Below are 21805 nucleotides of genomic sequence, written 5' to 3' on the forward strand. Positions count from 1 at the left end.
CAACCTACAGCCTCACCCCATTCTGCCCCAGCTCCTCCCAGTTCAGACTCCAGCCCTGCCCTCACAAACCTCCTTTCCTGACAAGCTCTGGCCACATCTGGTGTGCCTGGAGCATGTGCAGGTGTGTGTGACATCATCCATGCATGCTCAGATGCCCTCCAGATGCGGACGGAGCTTGTCGGGGCTTTCCAAAACCCTGACGAACTGCTGGGTTTTGGAAAGTCTATCCAGGACCCTGGACAGTCCTCTAAAAAGAGGACATGTCTGGGTTTTCCTGGATGTCTGGTAACCCTACCCCTTTTAGCACTCAGTATACAAAAGTAATAGTCTGTCAAAGTCTGGGGTCTAAGAAAATCCATATGAAAAGCTCACTGAATATACGTTTGCAACAGCAGGTTCCCCATTGGGTATGAGTTGGACCATTACTGTTGGGTCAGAGATTATGCTAATAACCTGGACTAAATTGCTCTAAATTCTGTAATTTAGGCCAGTTCCTCATATTATATTCAACTGTACAAATAATTTGCCTTCAGTTTAGCCACTCATCTGTTTATCTCAAGTTGTTTGTACTGCACATCTTGTCTTGTCTGTATATCTCAATTGCACTTGACTCCTTGGCTAGGGTTACCATATTTTTCTCTGGGAAACCCTGGACACATGACCTGCCCCATTCTGCCTCCATCCACCCCTGTTCTGCCCCCACCCCCCACAAAGCCTCTTCTCTTCTTCCAGACAAGCTCCAGCTGCGGATGTGTGTGACATCATCCGCACATGCTCAGAGGCCCTCCAGATGTGGCCAGAACTTGTCTGGGCTTTCCAAAACCCAGACAAAGTTACCAGATGCTAGGGTATACCTTGGGGGTTAGCGCCCAAGAAATAATCTGTTATTGAGAAAGAGATGGGGGAAGCCATTGCATGCCCTGGATCGGTAGCATGGAATATTGCTACTCCTTGGGTTTTGGCCAGGTACTAATGACCTGGATTGGCCACCGTGAGAACGGGCTACTGGGCTTGATGGACCATTGGTCTGACCCAGTAAGGCTATTCTTGGGTCTTAATGCCCAATAAGAAACTCGTTTGAAAATAAAGTACTCATTGTTCTAATGTTCATATACCGGTAGTTATAAATAACAAACAAAGTAACTATCTAGTTAATTTTATAGCAACTAGTAAAGTACCTATTTATATTTAGTGAAGAATAACTAATAGTAATTAGTTACTTTATATCCATTGTAACTAGAAACGGTAACAGGTTACTTTTTTACAGTAACTGGCACAGCACAAGTGCCTATCTGGCCAGATGAGACCTGCTGGTGTGAGTCTGCCCCACCCCCTCCATTTTCATGCCCGCCTCTGAAAATTTACATTTAAAAGCCTGCCTCTGAGATGCTGTGGTTAGTCGGCCAGTGAAGGGAATGAGTGTAGGATAAGTGGGAAAAGCCAGACTGAAAGGAGCAGAAGTTGCTGTTGTTGGGGAGGGCTAAATAGGAATGTCCCCCCCCCCTGCCCCCACCAATGCTTATCTTTTCTTTTGCAATTAGCACAGCTCCTTTGTCAAACCCTCCACTGATTGAGAACAGGGTGCCTTCATGCTAAGTACAGGAATTCATTTAAGTTGAATCAATTTTTATTTTGCAAGCAACAAAAATCCAAGCAACACAGGCGAACAGTATAAACATTGGACAAAGCCAAATACAAAGCATCAGATCTAACAATCCCAACCCAATCCTTCCCCACCCCAAACCTCCCAATCCAAAAAACCCACGAAAAACCCGAGAGTAGTAGGTTTGGACTCTTATAACCCACTGCGAAGAACTAGGAATAAAGCTCCAATACTGAAGAAAGGAAAAAAAGGAATTAAGGAACAGGAACTCCCACGCACCCCTGGCACCCCAGCGATAACGCTAAAGAGAGCCCAGACCTCGGAGAGGTTATTCATTTAGATATCATTTACATAGATGGTGCTCCTATCTGTAAAGTTAGGAATTTCTATTAAATATTCTACATGCTTCTCTCCTCTCCACTCCTTCCTGCCCTCCATAGTCCTCCCTACCCTCTTCTAACCCCCTTCCTCTGTAATGTTGCCTAGAGCTTGTATAGGTATGTGCGATGCACAAACGGAAGAAATAAAATAAATAAAATAGAGTCAGGGTTTTTCTCTGTTGATTTGTTTAAGGTAGGTTAGTAGATACCCCAGAGTCCCTGAGTCAGCAGATCCCAACAGCTTGTGGAGACCTGGACCCAAAAGGTCATGGTACCCAATGTGAGACAGCTGCAACATAAGAAACATAAGAAATGCCTCCGCTGAGTCAGACCTGAGGTCCATCGCGCCCAGCAGGCTGCTCACGCGGCGGCCCAACAGGTCCAGGACCTGTCAGTAATCCTCTATCTATACCACTCTATCCCCTTTTCCAGCAGGAATTTGTCCAATCCTTTCTTAAACCCCAGTACCGTGCTCTGCCCTATAACGTCCTCTGGAATTGCATTCCAGGTGTCCACCACACGTTGTGTAAAGAAGAACTTCCTAGCATTTGTTTTGAATTTGTCCCCTTTCAACTTTTCCGAATGCCCTCTTGTTTTTTTATTTTCTGAAAGTTTGAAGAATCTGTCCCTCTCTACTCTCTCTATGCCCTTCATGATCTTTACATTACATTACATTAGTGATTTCTATTCCGTTTGTACCTTGCGGTTCTAAGCAGATTACATTAGAAGATGGCTGGTCATTTCCAGGCAATGACAATACAGTACTTTACATTACTTTACAAACTTTGCATACCTTACTTTACATAACTTTACATACATTACTTTACATAGATTTACGTAGATTTACTTTGCATTACTTTACATTACCTTACAGTACTTACATAACTTTACATTACATTATTTTACATAGCATATCTTTACATTACAAAAAGCTAGATTCAGTTTATAAGTAGAAGTATCGGATGTATTGAGATATTTAGTGGTTATAATGTTTCCGGGTATGTATTGAAGTATCGTCTTAGAAGCTTGATTAGATGTTGCCTGAAAGGGAGGAATTGCAAGGAAATTGTAAGTCTCTATCATATCCCCTCTTAATCTTCTCTTTTCCAGGGAATAGAATCCCAGTTTTTCCAATCTGTCAGCGTATGAAAGGCTTTCCATCCCCTTAATCAGTCATGTCGCTCTCCTCTGAACTCTTTCGAGTAACGCCATATCCTTCTTAAGGTACGGTGACCAATACTGGACGCAGTACTCAAGATGTGAACGCACCATTGCCCGATACAGCGGCAGGATAACTTCTTTCGTTCTGGTTGTAATACCCTTCTTGATTATACCTAGCATTCTATTCGCTCTCTTAGCGGCAGCTGCGCACTGTGCCGTCGGCTTCATTGTCATGTCCACCATTACCCCCAAGTCCCTTTCTTGGGTACTCTCAGTCAGTAACATCCCTCCCATTGTATAGTTATACCTCGGGTTTTTGCTTCCCACATGCAATACTTTACACTTCTCAATATTGAATTTCATCTGCCATCTCTCTGTCCATTCCCCTAGTTTTCAGAGACTCTCTTAGACTGGTAACACTGTGCACACAAATTCACTGTAACAGGCCAAGGTAGTCTAATGAAGCACACCTCAGCTCTGAGTATTTAGATGTGTATTGTAGTACCTGAGGGAAACCTGGTTAAATGTGAATCTGTTGACACCTGTAAGGAAAAACATCGAAGAATTTGAGAACAAAGAACTAAGCGAAGAGACTTGAAATTATATAAGTGAAAAGGAGTACCGGTAGTTTAGTACTTATCTGATGTTATATTTTTTGAAGGTTAATAGAAGCAGAATTGCATTCCAGCGGCTGAATTACCAAAGAGGCTGAAACGATAATTAAGTTTAGGTGTAAATGTACAGAATTTGTTGAAGCTTATAGAAGTTAAAGTGAACATTAAACCTTTGCTAGCTTTAGAGGATAAATTGTTACATCCTACTATTTTTGTAATCCTAAGCATGCATGCGCACTTACAACAGCATGATCCCTGCCTCCGTGATTTGTGCCTCCGTGGCTGTGTTCGATTTGTGGCGTGTGCGGCACTTAACGTGGCGGTTTGTCTTCTGCGGTGTGGCGGCGAGAGCAACGGCAGGAGGGTGTCCTTCAGCCTGGACAAGACAGACAGGGTTCGGGTGCTGCGAGGCATCTGGCTGTAAGAAGAGGTGTTTAGTCGAATGAATGAGTCCTCGAATGCTGGTAAGAATTGCAGGATGTAAATACAGGGAAGTGAAGTAGCACAAAAATGCTGCTGCTGCACAGGGAAGTGGAGGGAGAGGGGTGGGAGACAGACAGACAGACGGGGCCCGAGAGAGAGACAGACAGAAAGAAAGACAGACAGACAGACAAAGGGGACCAGGAAGAGAGACAGATAGAAATAAAGAGAGACAGACAGGGGGCCAGGGAGAGAGACAGCCATAAATAAATACAGACAGACAAAGGGGGCCATGGAGAGAGACAGGCAGAAAGAAAGACAGGGGCAGGGAGAGAGACAGACAAAAAGAAAGACAGACAGACACCAAGAGGGAGAGAGATATAAAGAAAGAAAGATAGACAGTGGGAGGGAGAGACACAGAAAGAATGAAAGAATGGCAGCAGCCAAGGAGAGAGACAAAAATAAAGAAAGACAGAAAGCGGCCAAGGAGAGAGAGAGAGACAGAAAGAAAGACAGACAGTCAGACAGCGGCCAATGAGAGAGAGAGAGAGAGAGAGAAAGAAAGAAAAAATGACAGACAGACAGCGGCCAAGGAGAGAGACAGAAAGAAAGAAAGACAGACAGACAGACACAGGGGCCAAGGAGAGAGAGAAAGAAAGAAACAAAGACAGACAGACAGCAGCCAAGGAGAGAGAGAGACCGAAAAACAGACAGACAGAAAGCGGCCAAGGAGAGAGAGAGAAAGAAAGAAAGACAGATAGACACATCTATTCTGGCACCCGTTAATGTAACAGGCTTAAAGACTAGTTTATTATAAAGTAATAACATCTCATACCATCTAGCTTTGACAATTGGCACTCATCTGAAGAGCTTATTAATGTTCTTTATCCATCTTTATTTAATAAATTTTATAATTCTTTTGTTGAATCCCTTAGTTGTGGGGAGTTATTTGAGGACCGTGACTTCCATTAATTTTATACTTAGAGTTAATTGCACTAGTCTACCACTAGGGGGTTCACATTATCTACTATCTCTTCCTCTCCCTTAGACATCCTATTGTATGCACTTGCCCAAGTTTGCTTGAAATCAGTCAGTCTTTGTCTCCACCACCTCCACCAGGAGACTGTTCCATGAATTCACCACCCTTTCCATGGCAAAGTATTTTCTTAGGGTTACTCTTGAGTATGCCCCCTCACTCCAGAGCTTTCTTTCAATTGTAAGAAACTCTCATATATCTTCCATCTCTTCCCTTTTCTTCCAAAGCATACATGTTGAAATATTTAAGTCTGTCCTTATACACTTTATAACAAAGACCACTGACTATTTTAGCAGCAGTTCTCTGGACCAACTCCATCCTATTTATTTATTTTTTATGAAAGTACAGTCTCCAGAATTGTGCACAGTACTCTAAATGAGGTCTCACTACAGACACAGAGGCATCATCGCCACCTTTTTCTGGCTGACCATTCCTCTCCCTATGCACCCAAGCATCATTCTAGTTTTTTTGCCATTGCATCTTCTACTTGTTTGGCCTTAAGACCATGACATACGACACCCAAGTCCTGCTCCTCTTTTGTGCACAGAAGTACTTTAACCCCTAAACCAGTGTATTGCAAACTATGTGCCACCCAAGATTTCAGGTGTGCCGCGAGATGCTGGGGAGGTGGAGAGGCACCGGTGCCAGCTGACTGCCTACAGGACATTCCTCTCATGGCGAGAGGCACATCCTGTAGGCAGTCAGCCGGCGCTAGTGCCTGTCCTCCTCCCCGGCACTTCTCTGTGCCTCTTCCCTTCTAGCACCCCCCAGTGGCAACTCAAGACTCCGTGTGGAGGACCTTTTCACATGCGCAGATGTTGATGTGATGATGTTACGCATGTGCGTGATATCATGGCATTGACATCCATGCCTTTCCAGATGCCTTCCAGCCACGGCCACCAGTTTAGTGTGCCATGGCTTCTGAAAGTTTGCGAGACACTGCCCTAAACTGTACTGCTCCCTCAAGTTATGTAGCCTAAATGCATGACTGCATTTTTTAGCATTACATTTTAGGTGCGAAGTTCTGGACAATTCTTCAGGCTTTAGGTCCCTCCTCATGTTATGCACATCATCAGGGTTGCCTATCCTATTGCAGATTTGGTCTCATCCACAAAGTGGCAAACCTTTCCAGGCAACTCTTCTGTAGTATCGCCTACAAAATTGTTAAAAAGAACTGGCCCTGATGGGACGGGGGAAGGTGGGAGGTATTTAGGGATGGGGGTGGAGGTATTTCTTGCTGTACCTTGATGTGATGCTTTTTCTAGCTTCTTACATATGGTCTTATGCTGACCTATTTTTCTGTTGTTTTTGCTAAATGGCTGACCATTGTATTGCTTATCACTGTTTATTGGAAAATAATAAAGATGATTAAAAAAAAAAAAAAAACTGGCCTGAGAACCAAACCTTGAAGCACGTCTCTGGTAACATCCCTTTCCTCAGAATGAGTTTCATTTACTACTACCGTCTGTCACCTTCTACTCAACCAGTTCATAACCCAGTCAGTCACTATAGGGTACATACCGAGGGCGCTCAATTTATTTATGTCATGTAAGCGGAACTGTGTCAAAGGCACAGTACACAGGCAGTTAAATCCTGGATGCTGTATAATATGAAGCGCCAAGATGGCTGTGTTAACAGACTATAATTTAATTTCTTCTCCAATTTGAGTTGAAAGGAATGGATGTTGAGAGAAGATAAATCTGCTGGCCAGAGTACCCTCACTTCCAGTTCCACTTCTGGGAGTCTTGGAATTATTTGTCTCTTAACAAGAAAGATGAGAAGGACAATTTTATATAAATAGTCTACACGATCTTCTTCTGTCATGTGTAGCGATCCAAATTTGTGCTAATGTTTCCTCTGATCTGACATACCATTTTAATGGAGGAAAATCATTCCAAATTTGCATGTAAACTACATTTCAAGGCAGTGAAACAAAATCAGGGCTCTCATTAAAATATGCATTTATTTTTGTGGTAACCTTTCAAAGAAGTCAAAGGTTTAATACGAGGATATACAGAGAATTAACAAGATATGCATCATATTTCATAGTTTAATCTTGTCCATAGTGGCCAGATGTCATTTATTTGTATTGAAAAGAAAAAGTAAGCTGTTTAAAGGTAAAAGAAAGTACTGACCTATTACTGGTGTCGTGTTTAGCTACAATGACGCTATTTAAGTTGGAACACGAATTTCATAGAAATAGAACCTTCTTTCTTATTTCTACTAGCAACCTTTATAAGAAACTTCTTAGGCCCTCAGCGTCACCACTCAGAACTCAAACTTATCACTGTTCTGAGCTTTACGTGACAAATCGTCACCGGGTCTAATTTTTCATTTTAACTTTCGTCAAGAGCTTCAAATAGCTTATACTTGTATTTATCTTTAAATACTTCTTTATCTTTAAATACTTTACATATAATTTACTTAGCTTTTGTGCAGTTGTCTCTACTTAGAGATATCTATGTCAAGCAGGGTGTCACAGCCGACATGTTTCGCGGGAACCGCTTTATCAAGGCTCCACCCCTGTGGCTCTAACTCAGCTGGGTTCTGCTGCCTCAAAGACATCAGTTGCCAAACCATGAGGAAATAGAACTGGAAACCTAGCTTCAGAGAGGCAGCAGAACCCAGCTGAGCTAAAGCCACAGGGGTGGAGCCTTGATAAAGCGGTTCCCGCGAAACATGTCGGCTGTGACACCCTGCTTGACATAGATATCTCTAAGTAAAGACAACTGCACAAAAGCTAAGTAAATTATATGTAAAGTATTTAAAAGAAGTATTTAAAGATAAAGAAAATACAAGTATAAGCTATTAGAACTTAGAGATTTTTTTTTTTGCTTTATATTGTGCAAAAAGTGGATGAATAGCCCAGTGGTTAGTGCAGCAGCTTGAGAACTTAGTGGAACTGTGTTCAATTCCTACTGCAGCTCCTTTTGTCTCTGGGCAAGTCACAACTTTCCAGGGCCCCATGTACAAAATAAGTATCTGTATATAACATGTATACTGCTTTGATTGTAATCAATATTGATTATTGTTTATAATAAAGAAAATTTTCTTGAACTACCGAGAGACTTTACTGAGCATGGTCTTTGCTATACATATGCAGGCTATTTTCATTATGGTAATCATCACAGCTTGCAAGGAGGTCACCTGGTTCCCATTTGATTCAGCTCTTATACAAGTTGATTGACCCTCCCTTCATGCTCCTCCAATTTGGTGAATGAACCTCTGGAAAATTCAGCAACTTGAGGGAAAAAAAACTATTGACAATGTCTTTTCCACCCACATGACACTATCTCAGATGTCATCCAGGGATATTTGTTTATGACCCATAGCAACTTTCTTTCCTGGCAACATATGTCACTAGTATAGAAACTCTGGTCCGGATTCTCTACATGGCACTGTTGTCGGCGGCCGCCTTAAAAGCATCTGCTGATCATGTGTGAAGTTTAGAGAATTGCGCCTTTGGGAAAGGTAGGCGCCGGAAATATAGGCCAGGGTTTTCAAGGACTACATTGCTGGCGCCTATCATTCACATGACTTGTGCCTAACACTTCAAGCGTTGCCTTACCTACAGTGGTGTTAGGCATCGTAGAGTTCCTTTGTAGGTGCGATTCTGGTGCCATTTGTTTAGGCACTGGTAGTCAGCTTTAAATTTATTTTAAAAGGTCCTTTAAATGGCATTTTGTACTTAAGTTAGGCACCAGTAGGGCGCCTACCAGCGTCTAAGTTAAAGTGTCGTTTATAGAATATGGGCCTCTATATAAAAATTGAAGAAACTGCTCACTTAGGTTAGGCTGTGGTCTTCAATCCCTCCTGGAACACAGCAAAACAGGGGTAGATGACTGGTATTTGAGACTACTGGGAACTTGATGCTCCAACTTCTTCTACTCAAGTCATTTCAGGAGATGATTACTCCAATGGGGCCTGATGAGGCACAGCGCCTAAATTCCATGGCTTCGGTTGAGGGAGACTTGATCAGCTGCTTCAGATGAATATAATAGCTAACTCCTCATTTGGAAACAACTTTCCTACAGTAGCAAATAACACTGTTTTTAGGAGGAATATGTATTGATGGAATTAACTTTCCAGATGACCAAGTTTTATGAAAGAAATTCACCCGAATCTATTCCTGTGATTTCAGCTGTGAGAATGACATCATGAGACATGCCGTGACCTACTTCTTCTGCAAGTTAGGCTTCCCTTAAAGCCCTGTTGACTATAAATATAAAAAAGGCTTACCTTCTTTTTCATCTTTTCAGCTGACGTTTCACGGCATGTATAACAGCATTGTTCTTTCTCTCCAATTACACAACACTACAGCCACCGCACATTCCAACAGGGTCCAATATCCAGCCAAGAATTACTAGCAGCATATGCTTGTAAGATTTTCTGAGCCATGAACAAGCAATTAGAGCACTCATTAAGACACCATGTGATGGTGCAGCAAGAATGAATCAATATTGTTTTTACCCATAATGGTTTAAGAGGGTTTTACCATTTGAACAGTGTTGCCACTAATTGCTAGCTAGATAATTTGGGTGAATGTTTTCTTTGTCTTTGATCTTTCGTTCCATATAAAATATTTCATCTTTGTATAGCAATAGGGTGTCGTTGCATCTGTAATAAAATACAGAAGAGAGAAAACACTATTCATTGTTAAAGCTTACGAATCAAGTTTCAAGTTTATTGATTTTTAATATACCGACCATCAACAGGTATCTAGCCGGTTTACAATAATATGCTAAAATCCTTTTATGGTTACTTTCCAGTAGAGAATGACACAGGGACAAATTTTTCCCCATCGCCACGGGAACTCATTTTCCCGTCCCGGCAAGTTCTTTTCCTGTCCCTGCCCCATTCCTGCATGCTCTGTCCTCGTCTGTACAAACCTCAAACACTTTAAAATCATAAGTGTTCAAGGCTTGTGTGGTTAAGGCAGAGCTTACAGGAATGGGGCAAGGACAGGGATAGAGACAAAACTTGCGGGGATGGGATGGAGAAATTGAGTTCCGGCAGGCAAGGGGAAAAATTTGTCCCTGGTCATTCTCTACTTTGCAAGCTTCTTTCCAAGGGCTTCCTTATGTATGTAATGAAATAGTGTGGTGGCCGTGTTAGTCCACTTTTTAAGGTAATATATAGAAATAAAACAAAAACATAAAGGAAATGTACAATTTATTATATTTGTAGCACTATCAGATGCACGCAGCACTGTACATTAAACACATAAGAGAAAGTCCCTGGGCTGATAGAGCTTACAATCTAATTATGTCAGAACATATAAGAACATAAGAACATAAGAAATGCCTCTGCTGGGTCAGACCCGAGGTCCATCGTGCCCAGCAGTCCGCTCACGCGGCGGCCCAACAGGTCCAGGACCTGTGCAGTAATCTTCTATCTATACCCCTCTATCCCCATTTCCAGTAGAAATTTGTCCAATCCTTTCTTGAACCCCAGTACCGTACTCTGCCTTATAACGTCCTCTGGAAGCGCATTCCAGGTGTCCACCACACGTTGGGTAAAGAAGAACTTCCTAGCATTTGTTTTGAATCTGTCCCCTTTCAACTTTTCCGAATGCCCTCTTGTTCTCTTATTTTTCGAAAGTTCGAAGAATCTGTCCCTCTCTACTCTCTCTATGCCCTTCATGATCTTATAAGTCTCTATCATATCCCCTCTAAGTCTCCTCTTCTCCAGGGAAAAGAGACCCAGCTTCTCCAATCTCTCAGAATATGACAGGTTTTCCATACCTATTATCAGACGTGTTGCTCTCCTTTGAACCCTCTCGACTAATGCCATATCGTTCTTAAGATACGGCGACCAATATTGGACGCAGTACTCCAAATGCGGGCGCACCATCGCCCGATACAACGGCAGGATAACTTCTTTCGTTCTGGCTGTAATACCCTTTTTGATTATACCAAGCATTCTATTCGCTCTCTTAGCAGCCGCTGCACACTGTACCGACGGCTTCATTGTCATGTCCACCATTACCCCCAAGTCCCTTTCCTGGGTACTCTTATTCAATAACATCCCTCCCATTGTATAGTTGTACCTCGAGTTTCTGCTCCCCACATGTAATACTTTACATTTTTCAATGTTGAACTTCATCTGCCATTTCGCCGCCCATTCTTCTAATTTGTTCAAGTCCCTTTGCAACTTTTCGCAGTCCTCTGTAGTCCGAGCTCCATTAAATAGTTTGGTGTCGTCCGCAAATTTTATTATCTCGCACTTCATTCCTGTTTCTAGATCATTTATGAAGATATTAAATAGCAGCGGCCCGAGCACCGAGCCCTGCGGGACACCACTCGTGACCCTCCTCCAGTCGGAGTAGTGACCCTTCACTCCTACCCTTTGTTTTCTACCCTCCAACCAGTTTCTGATCCATCTATGTACGTCTCCTTCCACCCCATGGTTCTTCAGTTTCCGGAGTAGACGTTCATGGGGCACCTTGTCAAAGGCTTTTTGGAAATCTAGATATATGATGTCTATGGGGTCTCCTTTGTCCATCGTTTGTTGATCCCTTCGAAGAAGTGCAATAAATTCGTTAGGCACGATCTTCCCTTGCAGAAACCATGCTGGCTGGTTATCAGAAGTTCATTTTTTTCAAAATGTTGATCGATGTTTTCTTTTATCAGTGCTTCTGCCATTTTCCCTGGAACCGAAGTCAGATACACAGGACAAAGGGTGAATCTTTATACGTTACACAGGTAGGAAATTAGAAGGGGAATGATGAACATAAGAATAGCCTTACTGGGTTAGACCAATGATTCATCAAGCCCAGTAGCCCGTTCTCACAGTGGCCAATCCAGGTCACTAGTACCTGACCAAAACCCAAGGTGTAGCAATATTCCATGCTACCAATACAGGGCAAGCAGTGGCATCCCCCATGTCTTTCTCAGTAACAGACTATGGACTTTTCATCCAGGAACTTGTCCAAACCTTTCTTAAAACCAGCTAAGCTATCCGCTCTTACCACATCCTCTGACAATGCGTTCCAGAGCTTAACTATTCTCTGAGTTAAAATTTTTTTCCTCCTATTGGTTTTAAAAGTATTTTCCTCTAACTTCATCGAGTGTCCCCTAGTCTTTATAATTTTTGATGGAGTGAAAAATCGATCAACTTGTACCCATTCTACTCCACTCAGGATTTTGTAGACTTCAATCATATCTCCCCTTAGCCGTTTTTTTTTTTTCCAAGTCGAAGAGCCCTAACCGTTCTAGTCTTTCCTCATACGAGAGGAGTTCCATCCCCTTTATCATCTTGGTCACTCTTGTTTCAACCTTTTTTAGTGCCGCTATATCTTTCTTGAGATAAGGAGACCAGAACTGAACGCAATACTCCAGATGAGGTTGCACCATGGAGTGATACAGGGGTATTATAACATTCTTAATCTTGTTAACTATCTCTTTTAAAATAATTCCCAGCATCCTGTTTGCTTTTTTGGCCGCCGCCATACACTGGGTAGATACCTTTTCAATTGGACTAAATGCATTTTATGATTAGCTGTTGAAGGCTAATCATAAAATGCCTTAAGTGAGTCCAATAAACAAGGTATTACCTTATTTCCTTTATGCTTTTGTTTTATTTCTATATATTACTTTATGTACTGTATGGAAACACCAGAATATTGACCAGGAAAATAGGGATAGAATGTTGCTATATGAAGTTGTATTACCGTGTTTCCCCCAAAATAAGACAGTGCCTTATATTCATTTGGGATCCAAAAAAGGCACTAGGTCTTATTTTTGGGTAGGACTCATTTTTTCATGTGCATGATCATCTCTCCCTTCCTCTCTTTGACCCCATATCTTCCTCTTTCCTTTCCTCCACATGTGCAACATCTTTCCTCCCCTCTCACCCATCCCCTTGTGCCTTCCCTCTGCAGCATCTTTCTATTCCTCCATCCCTCCCATCCCCCTTTGCATTAGAACCCTTGCCCAGCTTCTATCCTTCCCTCCCATCCCTCATGCAGCAGAACCCATCCTTCCCTCCCTCTCATCCCTCATGCAGCAGAACCCTTGAGCACCCGCCGCTGCCCCCGCCGCGCAGCCAAACCGCTGAACCCCCGTTAATCCTCCATCTTTACCTCCCAACTGATCCCTGCCTACCACGACCATAAATACCTTCCAGCAGAGGAGCGTTGGGCCAGCAGTACTCATAGGCTGCTTCGCGGTCTTCTCACTGGGGCCTTCTGTGTGCTCTGTTACTGATGATGTCATCAGTACTAGAAGGCACTGATTTCTCCACTTCCTCGATTCTTTCTCTTTCCCTGCCCACCTCCCCAAGCCACCATGCCGATTTCTCCCTGCTTCCCTGAGCCAGGCCTGGCACGTACAAGCGCCGGTCCCATAAGCCTTCCCCCACTCCCGACGTCAATTCTGACATTGGAGAGGAAGTTCCAGGCCAGCCAGGCAGCAATTGGCTGGCCCAGAACTTCCTCTCCAATATCAGAATTGACGTCGGAGGTGAAGGCTTGTGGGTCCGGTGTTTGTTCACACCTGGCACGGGCAGGTAGGAAGAACAAGATTGCAAAGGCAACGCAATCGACTTGCGTTGCCTTTGCAATCTACTGGTCGATCGTAATCGACCATTTGGGCACTCCTGGTGTAGCTGGTTTTAAGAAAGGTTTGGACAATTTCCTGGAGGAAAAGTCAATAATCTGTTATTGAGAAAGACATGGGTGAAGCTACTGCTTGCCCTGGATCAGTAGAGTGGAATGTTTCTATTCCTTGGGTTTTGGCCAAATACTAGGGACTTGGAATGGCCACTGTGAAAATGGGCTGCTGGGCTTGATGGACCATTGGTCTGACCCAGTAAGGCTATTCTTATGTTCTTATATTCAAACCTTGCAGCATAGTTGAAACACTCACAGCTGGGTTAAAGGTGCACTAGAGGTCACTTATCTGATATAGTCCAGTAAATCCAGGGTTCTTCTCACAGCTATATAGCTTCCAAATGCTGCCCAGTTCAGATGAAAACCCCTGATCCTTGGGAAGCGTTTAGAAGCTATATGAGGGCTGTTCAAAAAGTATCAAACCTTAATTTTTCTTGCGCAAACAAATAAAGCTAGGGAGGCGTGGTTTGGTGCACGTATGTAGGCGACCCTGATGTGCATGCTTGAATTTTTTCCCACCTATAGAAGTTGTCAGTTACCGGCAGAACGTCGATGAGTGAGGAAGTGTAAGTAAGCGCCCTTGGATTTTCGTTTTTGACAAAATGACAGAAAAAGTTGAACGCTACTGCATTAAATTTTGTGTAAAGTTTGGCGATTCCCAAGTGGAAATGATCCGCAAGATTCCACAGGCCTTCAGGAACAAAGCAATGGGCACTACACAGATAAAAGAATGGTACACCCACTTCAGAGATGGCTGCACATCAGTGGAGTGTGAAGCACGTTCTGTTAGACCCTCAACATCTAGAAATGAGATCATCATTGACCAAGTGAGGACTCTGGTGATGCAGGATCATTGAATCACGATCAGAGAACTCGCAGACAAGGCATTGGATCCGTTCATTCCATTTTGACTGAGGATTTGGGCTTCAGGAGAATTTCAGTGAAGTTTGTGCCAAAGCTGCTAATGATCGAGCAAAAGCAACTCCGTTTGGAGATCGCACAGGACATGCTGGAGACTGTGAACAGTGATCCCAACTTCCTCAGCACAGTGATCACTGGAGATGAGTCCTGGGTTTATGGGTATGACCTAGAAACCAAGTTGATGTCATCACAATGGAAACATTCAACATCTCTGAGGCCAAAAAAAAGCAAGGTAGATCCACAGCAATGTCAAAGTAATGCTGATCGTCTTCTTTGACTCCAGTGGCGTGGTTCATCACGAGTATGCATCACACGACACAACCATCACCAAGGGGTACTACCAAGAGGTTCTGCATCGCCTTTGTAACATTATGATACACAAACGGCTAGACCTGTGGACAGGGTCAATTGGCAGCTTCATTTCGATAACGAACCTGCCCATTCTTCACATTTGATATGGAGTTTCCTGGCCAAACACAACACACCTGTGATTCCTCAGGCTCCCTACTCTCCCGACATGGCTCTTTGTGACTTCTGGCTTTTCCCCAAGCTGAAAATGCCCCTAAAAGGGACCAGATTTCAGTCAAGAGAAGAAATCATGCAGAATGTGACGGACCAGTTGCGAGCAATCTCAAAAGAGGCCTAGGATGCACTGGGAGGGGCTTAAGACCCTGATTGGCTCAGGCGCCTAAGACCCCTCCCCAGATCTCCCTCATGGATGCTCAGTGCACTTTCAATTAAGCCTGTTCCCTGAAAAAAAAAATTCTTAACAATTGCACTGCCACCAGGAATCCAGCATGGCACAGACATCTGATTTCTTGATGTCCTTGTGCTCTAATTAATCCACACAGAGTTGTCAGATCTGCTCTGTGTCCTCCTACAGATAATGAGTGGTTGACGAGGCTTTGTTATGAAATGTGTTCACATGAAGAAAAAACAGCCTACTGTACTTGCAGTTACTTCGGGGGTTCCCGTTTTCTGCCAGAGACTGTCTGCTGTGTTCCTCTGTGAATCATAGAGTCACTGTTATCATAAATCTGCCTGAAGCACAAAGGGTCATTCTTGGATTTTAACCTGGTATGGGATTATCGGAAAACGAATGACACTATTAGATTCAGACAGTGGCTCCCTACAGGCTTCCTGGTATTTGGTTTCTGATGTCTCACTAAATAATTCAGACATTTCATAGCTGTATTATCCTGAAGGAAACTGGTATAGTATAGGCTGTGAGATTTTTCACTGCATCAAAATGAAAAATTATCCAAAGATACTCTATGGTATGTGAACTTTTGAGATCTTAAAGGATCTCTAGGGTATTGAAGGATTATGCACTTATTATAACATCTTTGGGTTCTTCTTTCATAAATAGAAGCTATTACAAATTACAAGTATTCAGACTTGTAAGGCTATTAAATGGATGATAACATTCACAAGAAAAATATGCAAACTGTAAAAGAAAAAACAAAACAATGCATTTGTCTTAATCTGGATTTTTCAATTAATGCATATTTTATAACAAGCTCAATCATATGTAACTTTGATCCCGTGGGTTGATGTTTTTTACCCACTCTGTAGGACTGATTTTATTGGGCCCTCACTGCCTTACCACAAACATACTCTTTATCAATCTGACTGAAGAAGAATCAGCTGTGTGGGTTTTTTTGGGTTTTTTTAAGAATCACTTTTACTTGTACAATCTCCCTCCCAAAACAAATAACACAAAGCCAAAACGTAAACTCAGAAACAAAAGGGGAAAACAGCAGTGTGAGAGTATCTATAGTGCACTGCTCTTCTCCCTTGATTAAAAACATATTTGTTCAACAAATTCCTAGTAGAGCACTAAACCCTGTGCCCTCTTTGTGTGTCTCTCATGCTCCTCAAAATGGAGGAAAAAAAAGCTCTAGGTACAGACTCATTCTACTCTTTCTTCGGGTCTCTGTATCTATATCTGTAGCGAGATTCAAACTCTGTTCAGACTATATTATCTTACCACTATTGCACTGACTCCAAAATTGCCATGATCATTTGTTATTTGTACTCCTATGTTACTTGTACTTATGTCCTCACCTCTCATGTACAATCTTCTACTTAACTCCTGTTAACCGCATCAAACTTCACGGTGTATTGCAGTATACAAATAAAATGTTATGTTATGTTGATAGCATTCCCTCAGTGTCAGAGTCACCTTAAAATGTAAAGTCCCTTCTGGGCTGCCTCGTTTGTCAGCGGATGCGATTTCCTCTTTAAATAGTCCGTTTCGGGCGGTTGAATTGGAGTCTGCTATTAAATCGCTCCGCTCTGACCGGGCTCCGGGGCCGGATAGGTTCTCGGGTGACTTCTATCGGCTCCTTTCTCCTACTCTTTATGGACCTTTATTGGCGTATTTTGATGCAGCTACTGTCCGTGGTTCTTTTCCACGTTTTGCGAACAAGGCCCTTATTACCTTACTCTTGAAGCCTGGTAAGGCTGCTGATTTGCCGGAATCTTATCGCCCCATTTCATTGATTAATGTGGACCTCAAACTCTTCGCTCGTATGTTGGCTGATCGTCTTGCTCCTCATTTACCACAGCTTATCCATGAGGATCAGGTAGGTTTTGTTCGGGGCCGCCAGTCTGTACACAATGTCCGCAAGGTACTTCTTGCTCTTGCTCAATGTCAATCTCGCCAAATTCCGACCCTGTTTGTTAACCTGGATGCTTCTAAGGCGTTTGATAGCATTCATTGGTCCTTCCTGTTTCGTACCTTGGAGTATGTGGGGCTCGGGGGGTTCTTTCTAGATGCCGTGCGTTCCCTCTATTCAAATCCCTTGGCTTCCTTGCTTGTTAATGGGACTCGTTCTGACTCTTTCCCTATTCTTCGTGGTACCCGACAGGGTTGCCCTCTCTCCCCTCTTTTGTTCCTTCTTTCTTTGGAACCGTTGTTATGCACTCTTCGGGGGTTCGCGGAGGTCCGAGGTCTCTCGGTTAGTGACTTCGAACTTAAGACTTTGGCGTATGCGGATGACATGTTTTTAATTCTTACCCGACCTGAAGATTCTCTCCCGGCGGCTCTGGATCTCATTTCTGAATTTGGTTTTTATTCAGGGCTGTCTCTCAACTTAGATAAATCCTTGGCCTTACCTTTTCCACCAGATTTGCGAACTTCGTGGAGGGGTGCTTTTCCTCTTCGTTGGGCTGATTCTGCTTTGCGGTACCTGGGGGTTAACATTCCGCTGGACTTATCTAGTTTGTAACGGCTAAATGTAACCCCCATTGTTTCAGGCATTACAGAATAGGTTGCACCTTTGGGAGACTCTTCCTTTCTCACTTTTGGGTCGAGTGCACCTGTATAACATGCTTCTGGTCCCTTGTTGGCTTTATGTTTTTCAGGTCCTTCCCCTTTATTTGACGTTTCGTGATGAGCGCAGATTGGAGCGCCTGGTCCTGAAATTTCTTTGGGCTGGTAAGAGACCTCGTTTGACTTATAAGCGGACAGCGACTCCCTGGTACAGAGGTGGCTTGGGCTTATTGAATCTCCGCTATTTGACAGTTGGTTGTGGAATGAGGCATATTAATGATCTCTTTAGGGTTACTTCAGCGTTTACTAACTCATCTCTGGAACTTTCCTGCTTTCATTTTACTCATTTTAGTGCCTATCTTCATTCTATCCCTTCTCTCGAACCTGAGTCTCTTTCTATGAAAACCTTATATCGACCCTTGCGGAAGGTTTGGCGTTGGGTCTGTAAATTTCACACTCTTTCCCCCTCTGTCTCTCCCTTCCTGCCTATTCGTTTTAATGGTTCTTTCTTACCTGGGATTGATGGGCCGAGTTTTGCTCGGTGGGAAACAAAGGGCATTCAATATTTATTTCACTTGGTTACTGATGAAGGCACCCCTAAATCTTTTGCTCAGTTGCAAGCAGAATTTGATCTCCCTCCTACTGACTATTTTGCTTACATGCAAATCCATCATTACAATTCTTCCTTACCTTTTAGCTCCTTGCAGGCCGCCTGTCATGAGACTTTGTCTACGGCCTTTACCCTTGGTTCTCAACAACCGGTCCCTCTCACGTTTCATCATCACCACTTGAAAGATGAATGCCCTTTGTTTGACCATTCTCGGCTGCGAGATGCTTGGTCAGGTGATCTTGCTGTTGATTTGCCTTCTGATATACTCCTTCAGGCTGTCCGTCGACTGCCTGCTTATCGTAAATACACTACCTTTTGGGAGCAACATTTTAAATTGATTTTTCGTTTATATATTTCTCCTAAAAGGGCTTATTTGGCTCACTTCCGTCTCCATGCAGCCTGCCTTCGTTGTCAGGCTAAGGACACATGTTTTGGACTTGTCCTCAGGTACAACTTTTTTTGGACTGTTATATTTGCTTTTGTGGAGAATCTTTGGCATGTCACTATTCGCAGTTCCCCTTTGCTTTTGTTTGGGACTATTCCTCACTACTTTCCACGTTCCAAGGGAGTTGCAGCTTTCCTTAAGTGGTCTATTCTGATTGCTCTGAAATGCATCCTGCTGAAATGGCTTGAAGCTGAGGCTCCGGATTATTCCCTTTGGAGGAGCCGCATGATTTCTCTCTTGATGTGGGAGCGCCGGGATGTGACTGATTTGTCATCTCGCCAGGGCCGTCTTTTCCAGACCACTTGGGAACCTTTCTGGACTACTTTGACCCCTCTGGCTCGTAGCCGGATACCTAATTGATGCTTATGTTTGTACTTATCCTTTTGTTCCTTTCATGTATAACTTGCTATTCTGATTCATTGTTCTTTTGTGTTTGGAAGGAGGACCCAGGGGTGGGAATGGGGGGGGGGGAGGGGGGTGTTTTGGTTGGGGTTTGGGGGGGGGTTCTTTTGGGGGAAATTTCAAACCTTTGAGCTGGTTTTGTACTTTTGTGTTACTCTGTTGTTTTCTTGATTGCTCAATAAAATATATTTGACCATAAAAAATGTAAAGTCCCAACCAGGGGAGAAGTGACAAGGGAGGGGTGGAGCCAAGAGAGCATATTCTAGGTCCCTAGGAAGTATATGAGCTAAGGGGCTCATAATCGAAACAGAAATACATCTAAAAACCAGCCTAAATCGGCACTTGGACGATCAGTAACACAAGTCGTCCAAGTGCCGATAATCAAACCAGGTTTTTAGATGTATTTAAAAACAACTTAAGCCTTCACAGTGCTGCTGAACGACCAGACTAAAAGGGGCATTTCAGGAGGAGTGCCAATGGCGGGATTTGGGCAGGACGTGGGCTGTCCTAGACTTAGTCATACTGCATGTATAACTGAAAGTTTTACAACACTGCCTAGGTGCCCAGGAAGTGACGTCAGAGGAAGAGCCAACGCTGGTGCGAGCAGGAGGTTGGGGGGTTGTTGCTCGCACCAGGAATGTTAAAGAGGTACGGGGGAATGGAAGGGATGCAAGTGTGCAGTAGTGGGGGGAGGGGCGGAGAGGAGGATGGGTACAGGCGTCCCCAACATGACAGAGCCTGGAGCGGACTGCCCTACCCTTACAATACCACTGGCTGTGACCCAGTATAGTAACTGCTATGTTCTTATGCTCCACCTAAGTGATGATTCTTATTTAAAACTTCTAAATGCTTGTACATTACCCTATGTCTTCAAGAATGTTTGCTTCCCAGTCACATCTTTTTTTAAAATTTTTCTTTGTAACAGGACACTGTTTTGTCAAACACTGGATACATTTTTCTACTCTGGCCAAGGTTCCTCCCTTAACGTACCTTTATTTCAGCAGCAGTAATTGGCAGGGAGTTATACTTTTCACTGATGCCCGTTTTATACCAAACAATGTGCAGCGCCATTAGCGATACAACTGCTAAGAAACATTTTAATCTTTTGGCAAATACAGCCATCAGAGGTAAGGAGCAGATTATCCTTTAGCAATTAATTCTCTTGTTCTTTTTAACTGGAGCATGAATTGGTTTTGCTAATACTGGTCAAGCACAGGCATGGGGAGGGGGCGGGGGCTTCTCATTGTAATTCACAATGATTAGTTCCCCCCTCCCCTCCAAGCAATTGGTTGCTGTGCAGTTTGCGTACTAGGGATTTTCCACAATAAAACGAACACAAATGTCAACTGATGCTTTTGGAAGAGAAAAGAAAAGGCCATTTGGAAAGGAACAAGATACTATCAGGGTACGTCACTGCCACAAGCAATGATCTCATACTGAGCTGGATTATTAACATCTAGCCAATGGTGTAATATGCAGTGATTCATACAAGATGATGCATGGTCTGGTGAGATAAAGGTTGCATTTTATTACATTTAAAGGGCCACAGGTCTTCCGCCAAACCATCTCTCGACCCTTCAATCTGTCCAAAATTCTGCTGCACGCCTCATATTCCACCACGGTCACTATGCTCATTTCACCCCTCTCCTCAAGTCACTCCGTTGGCTTCCTATCCGCTTCTGCATACAGTTCAAACTCCTCTTATTGACCTACAAGTGGACACAACATTGAAAGCATCAGCACAATGTGTGACAGCCTCAAAGAAAGCGAACAGAATGTTGGGTATCATTAAAAAGGGTATCAGGACGAAGGAAGTCATCATGCCGCTATATCGTGCAATGGTGCGCCCACATCTGGAGTACTGTGTCCAGTACTGGTCGCCGTACCTCAAGAAGGACATGGCAGTACTTGAGGGGGTCCAGAGGAGAGCAACTAAACTGGTAAATGGTATGGAAAACTTTTCATACGCTGACAGGTTGAAAATGCTGGGGCTGTTCTCCCTGGAAAAGCGGAGACTTAGAGGAGACATGATAGAAACCTTCAAAATCCTGAGGGGCATAGAGAAGGTGGACAGGGACAGATTCTTCAGACTGTGGGGAACCACAAGTACAAGGGGTCACTCGGAGAAATTGAGAGGGGACAGGTTTAGAACAAATGCGAGGAAGTTCTTTTTTACCCAGAGGGTGGTGGACACATGGAACGCGCTTCCGGAGGTTGTGATAGGCCAGAACAAGTGAGGAGTGTGTGGCGCAGTGGTTGGATCTACAGCCTCAGCACCCTGGGGTTGTGGGTTCAAACCCCGTGCTGCTCCTTGTGACCCTGGGC

This window comes from Geotrypetes seraphini, chromosome 2, assembly GCF_902459505.1.
Source record: "Geotrypetes seraphini chromosome 2, aGeoSer1.1, whole genome shotgun sequence".
Taxonomy (NCBI): domain Eukaryota; kingdom Metazoa; phylum Chordata; class Amphibia; order Gymnophiona; family Dermophiidae; genus Geotrypetes; species Geotrypetes seraphini.